We start from the raw sequence: 6,288 nt of genomic DNA on the forward strand, positions 1-6,288 counted from the left end.
TTTTCTGAAATGTAGATTTCCTTAAGGTGCAAGGTAAATAGGCAAATTAAATGGGTAAATGAAAGCCTCTTTCCTCTCCTGATTGGAATTGTATAGGGACAGACAGAATTTTGAAGCCAAGAAGAAATATCCAGAGCTGTGTTAAAACTTCACAAATATGGAAAGTGACAAGTTCAAGAAGTAGTGTTCTTCGTTGTTATTGCAGCACTGAACCTTTGGTCCACATCTTTGTTCCAGTTCCCCATTAAACCTGAAGATCAGGATTAAGGGGTTAATGCAGGATTTTCATGAACTATTAATTTTCTGCTAACTTCACATGCAGTAGTTTAACATTCTATGTACAGTTTAGTTTAAGCAGTGGCTGGGGACATGTTTATATGCAATTAAATGAAAAATAAGTTTTCCTACCCTCTCTCACCTCTAACATAAAGGAAACTATAACTGTGGTATGTTTTCTTTTTTGCTTACACATTCATTATCAAAGGTAAGAATGTGTTTGTGAACTACCTATATGTTGCTTTGTCTCATTGTTCAAGTTGTTGGGTTATTTTTCCCAAAGGAAAAACTTATAAAAAACACACTAATATTCAGTTCAGTTTTAGTTAACTACTTTTTCCTTCTCCCCTTGGTTTAACAATGATGAAAAGATAAGCATTCAAAAGCTGAGATCAAATTATAGGAGCATGGACTTTGTGAGAACTTTTAAGCATAAGTGATATCATAAGTCAAAACTGTGTTGCCATAGACCCTGTAGCTATGACCAATAATAAAAGAACTTGCAAGGCAATACAGAGATGTCTAGAGTCTGTGGCAACTGTTTAAGGTCATCCTAAATCTAAAAGGCTAATCTCAAAAAACATTTTGTCAAAAAAAAGAGGTAGATGATCCATAAAATGGCTCACAGAGGCTATAATACAGTTAACATTTTTACTCTGAAACATGTCATTATGAAAACATAGTCAAGACTAAAAAGTAACAGATTTTGATTTTACTTGTGTCTTTCTGGCCAATACAGACCTATGCCTTTCCATTCAGTTATGCAGCTAGGATTTTCATCCAGTCCCTCCTCCTTACATTATGTTATGCTGGGAGCATTGAAACCCTTTTTTCTGATCTGGAAATCTGATGTCTCTTTTTCAGACATAGAAGATCAGGGTTCTGGATATCAGGTTTGACCCTAATACCCCCTTCTGGTAATGAACATTTTACTATGTCATCACTCCAAAACTATCTTCAATTTAAAGACCTTCCAGTCTTATCTCCCTCATTTTACCTCTATTATTTTTCAATTTAGTGCTTTTTTGTGGAGAATGTCAGACCTCTACATAGTTTCCAAAAGATATCAGCCATTACTACTCTTCAATATGATATTAATTCAATTATTTTTATACTTTCCCCAGCACTTTTATACTTTCCTCATTCCATCCACAACCCACAGGTAAAACTTGTCTTAGCAATATATATTCCCACAAATCAGTCTGCTTTCCACATGAAATTTTCCAAACAAAGAGAAATGATCAATATAGCCCTAAACTGTGTGCACTTATGATGCTAATCAAAATACTTTCATTTCTAACCAGCATTCATTTTGTTCATCAGTCATGCTCACAAACTTGTCTCCAGAAGCCTGAAAACTTTGTCTGTAGCAAGAAGCAGACCTGACTAAAGCTTAATATCACTGCTTTATAACTTTTAATCCTCCAAACTGACAATTGAGTAGTATTTACTTTAAATATTATTACAGAGCTTGTTAAAAATCTCTGTGATCATCTGAGGTAAAACATACCAGAGTTTAGAACAAAACCAGCATCGTAAAGACAGACTTCTGGATATAACACTTACAGCTGAGCAGTGAGAAAGGAAGAAAACCATACTCAGCAATTATAACAGTACCAGCTCCAATATGTCTTAGAAGTTTAAGCTAAAGCATTTTAAGATTTAACAGAACAATAGAAACCTTTTTATTTCTGACATAAAGTGGTGATATCAATTGAAAAACAAAAAACTGTTATATGTTGAAAAAAAAATCACAAACTGGTGTGCATGTTTGGAATATTTTAGTATTTTTTTATGAATGATATAGGTCCACAGTACTGATGTAATCTTGAATATCATTTAACTCTCATCTTATTCAGCTGAAAGAGCAGTTTGGAGCAAAGATGAAATCAATGAAAATGCACTTGTATAAAATTAACTTTAGGAGACAATCAAATCCAAGAAGACTGACCACTGGAATTTTAAGGAAGAGGTACCTCAAATTTTTGCAGCTTTACTTCTGATTTGAGTCACTTACTTCTGAGACATTTTCTTGAGGTTTCCAGAATAAAGTTAAGTAACTGCAACCAAAATATTTTAATATCACAATTTCTCAGCCTCAGGACAAATTGTTTCTTTTAATATTGAACACTTGATTAGTTATTTTTAGACAGGCTTTTCTCTTCAGCCTGGATTTGCCAGCTAAGTAGCAAATTAACCATAGGCATGACCCTAATGAATTCACCATACTTATGCACATTGTTTAGTTCTAGAATGTTTATTTCTGTTTTTCATGAGAAACTGCAACTGACTTCACATCCTTCTCTTGTCTGTCAATTTCACATCAATTCTCTACGCTCTCTCCCCTTATTTTTGCCAAACACAGAAGATCTTTCTGATGGCTTTATAACTTGTTGTTTTGTTTCCTAGTTAGAAAAGGAAAACTGCTGGTAACTACCCATTGTTGGACCCCTATAATACTTTTTTTATATATATATATCTCTTTTAGGTACTGTTAATGCTATTTCACAGGCAGATCAGAGCTGAGCTGGATGAAGCTGAGACTTATAATTTTTATGCTGGTAATGATCCAAAACGGGGTTTACCAAAGAGTTACTTTAAAATCATGTTGTACCAACACACACTGGCCCAGGGACAAGACTATTGAGCACGAAACTTGCTGTGGGGAAAATTCTGGTTTTCTCTAGGTAGAGCTCAGGTTTAACTGTTTAATTGCCTGTGACTGCTGCATATAACATAAGAGGATTTTGCAGCCAGCCTGATTTCCCAAAGCCACTACTTTAAAGGAGTTACAAGCTGGCATTTGAACATGACTGAGTTATAGTCATGCCAGCCAAATCAGAAACACAGCAAGAATAGTCTCTTGTAGTATGTCAGTTTTCCACTGAAGAGATTTATCCACTCCACTAGAGAGTCAGACAACCATGAAAAACAGCAAACTTGAGAAAGTTAATAAAACTTTTTTAAAATCTCAGAAGGGGTTTCAGTCAACTTCAGTGTTAGAGAAGGTTTAGATTACAGTTTGTTTTATTCATCTTGACCTTACTCGTAAAAACTTTGATGATGGCCCAGACCAAGATGTGTTTATATGTCTTTTGGGGCTGAAAGGATATGCACAGGGAATTATTAGAGGTTTTATAAAACATAGGGCTAGTGTGAGCACACTAAACCCATCCCAGGAAACGACTTATAGCTTGATCTGATGGTCTTCTCATCCCATGAAAAGTTTGTATAATTTGGAGAGAGATCTGCTATACTCTCCAACCTAATCAAGCACTAAAACAGCCACTTTGAGAGACTGTACTTTTTCATTTCAATTGGGTCAAGAGTGCTTGGTTGAAAATTTTCCCCCAAAGAATTCTGCTTAACATTTCAGCAAACTGTTATTTATGCAAAATCATTTGTTATTGTACTATCACTATCAGGCTAAGCTCAAACTAATGCCTGCCTTAGATATAGCCAATACATGCCAGGAATCAGAAATATTCTCTTCAACATCTTTTCTTCTTTAGTGAGTCTTGAAATCCAGTTCCCTAAATAAACTCTTCTGGACACTGCACCTTTTCTTTCCTGAGTTAAAAAAAGAATCTTTTCTGTTTCTATGACAAACATAGATAAAAATAATAGAATGAAGAGTGTACAAGGGTCTTCTGTACTACCGTGTTTTTGGTAATTTAAGGCAGTACAGCTCATATAGATGCATAGACCTTGTCAGGAGATATCCTGAGGAATGCACATTGTGGTTCTTCCTTTCCTATGTTTGTCCATTCACCTGTTGTATTGTCAACAAGTTTTTTTCCCCATCACATATCTCCTGTCCATATCCTGTCATCTGACCAGGTCATGCTGTCCTCTGAACACAAAGAAAGGGTCCTCTGCAAGTCATCAAATATGTCCTTTTTACATGAGATGAAAGAAGGTTCAAAAGCTTCAGGGTGTCGTTCTGCTATGTGATGTCTCCACATCTCCTTTCTGATGATGTGGCCCACAGGGGAGAAGGCAGAATGAAAGGGAACTGCCAAATAATTCACAGGTGTGAATGACCACAGGTGTGTTAGATGAATTGAGCCAGGAACTCTGTTGGACCCTGGTCTTCTCAGGAACGAGATCTGGAAATAATTTCTTTCCTGACAGTGCATTGTTCAAGAATGAAAATTGCTATTTTATCTTCCTAAAACACTCTATAACTTTTTCATGCTTTTTACAGTATTTTTCCCTAATCAGCTCTGGACTCTTAGCCTGACAGAATTTTAGTCCCATTCCTAAGTTTTTCCAATATTTCACTGAGTCCTCAATGAAAGCTATATTTTGAAAACAATCTCTTGGGCTTATGAAATGTCTCTGTCAGGAGACATCAAAGTAATACAAAGATGAATATTTTATCATTTCTTTTATGAAGAAGGCAACTAAGGCACAAAAAGAGGCAGAAATATGGCTATGGTCAACCATCAGAAAAGCTAGAAAGAGGGCCTGGATCACCAGTCTGGTTCCTTCCCCCTAGAGATGGCTACTTTTTAAAGTTATAATATTCACAAAATCTCCTTTATGGTTATTTATTGTCTTGAATGACATAGCTATCTCTTTTTTAAAAAACCTCTCAAAGACCACCGTCAGCAGAAATGCTATCTTACCCTTATGTAGTGGCACAAAGAGTTTCAGAAAATAGAGATGAGACTGAGAGTTGATTATCTGATTAATTTTGCCAGGCACATATCGAGCATAAAAAAGTATTCTATGCCTCAAGCAGTGTAGTACAAATGTCCCAATTAGATGCATGACTGATTTTGATTTGGCTCATTATTTATGCAGAACATTGGCTACTGGCTTATTGTCTTACTAAGTTCTGCAATATGACCCTTAATAGAGATTGTGTCTAACACTAGGAACACAAATTCTCTTTTCTAAAGGCTGCATATATCATTATTATTAGAACTATTGTTAATATTATTATTATTAAAATAAAACTAATATGTGTTATAATAATATGTTATCTCTTTCTTCCCTGATAGTGACAGAGATCTGAGATAGAAGAGAAATAATTCCAACATCTTGAAAATAAATGCATGTAAGTAGAAACTTAACTTCATCTGCCTGGGAGTTAGACGTGGAAGACTATACCTAAAATGTCCTTTATAGTCAGTAGTGGGAAAGATGCACTTCTGAAAAGTAACTCATATATCAGGAAATAAAGTCTAAGACACATCAGAAAATTCATTTCCTGGAAGCAATAAGTTTGTTCTATTGATGATAGTGGCCCAGAATGGGATGCTCAAATTTTGACTGTCTTCATTCAAACATTTGAAATCTGTCCAAAGAAATTCCATGAAACTTTGAGCTCTCATGTTTAAAGAAAATCTTAAAGCCAACTTTTAGACTGCTTTCATGAAGTAGTAAATGTTGCCTCTAGAAGAAATGCTTTTGAATTCTTTTAAGTGAAGCTAAATATCTACTGAAAACAATGTTTGCTCTCTTCTCCCTGGTTTACTCTGCAGTTTTTCTTTGGATAATCAGTTTCTCTAGGTAACATTTTCTGCTGCTATATGGTCATGTTCAGGGCAAGCCTTTGAAACCTCTGCAGGATAATGCACAGATAGGTTCCTGCTGATTCCCTCTTGTCAGGTTCAGAAATGTAGAGCACCAAATATCCCTCACTAATAAAGAGCAATAAGACATGCAAGGAGATGGAATTGTGAGGCTTCCTCAGTGAAAGCAAGGGAATTTTTACAAGAAATTAGATGGGTAATTAACTCCCTCTCTCATTAAGAACACATATGGTTAGCCACCTGAGATTCTGGGATTTTAAAAGCTAGTGCTGGAGCAGAAGAAAACCTCAGGATAAAGTCCAATATAGTTAATGGGACTGTGGAACAACCAGATGGAGCTCACAACTCTTTTCAATCACATTCTTCTAATACACTAATAAATGTTTTGAGAGTATATTTGAAGCACCATAGTTTAAGATAGCATGGAAGATCAGTCTAGGAGGGCAATCTTTCAGTGTTTGTATTAAGA

This window comes from Cyanistes caeruleus, chromosome 3, assembly GCF_971803275.1.
Source record: "Cyanistes caeruleus chromosome 3, bCyaCae1.hap1.1, whole genome shotgun sequence".
NCBI lineage: Eukaryota > Metazoa > Chordata > Aves > Passeriformes > Paridae > Cyanistes > Cyanistes caeruleus.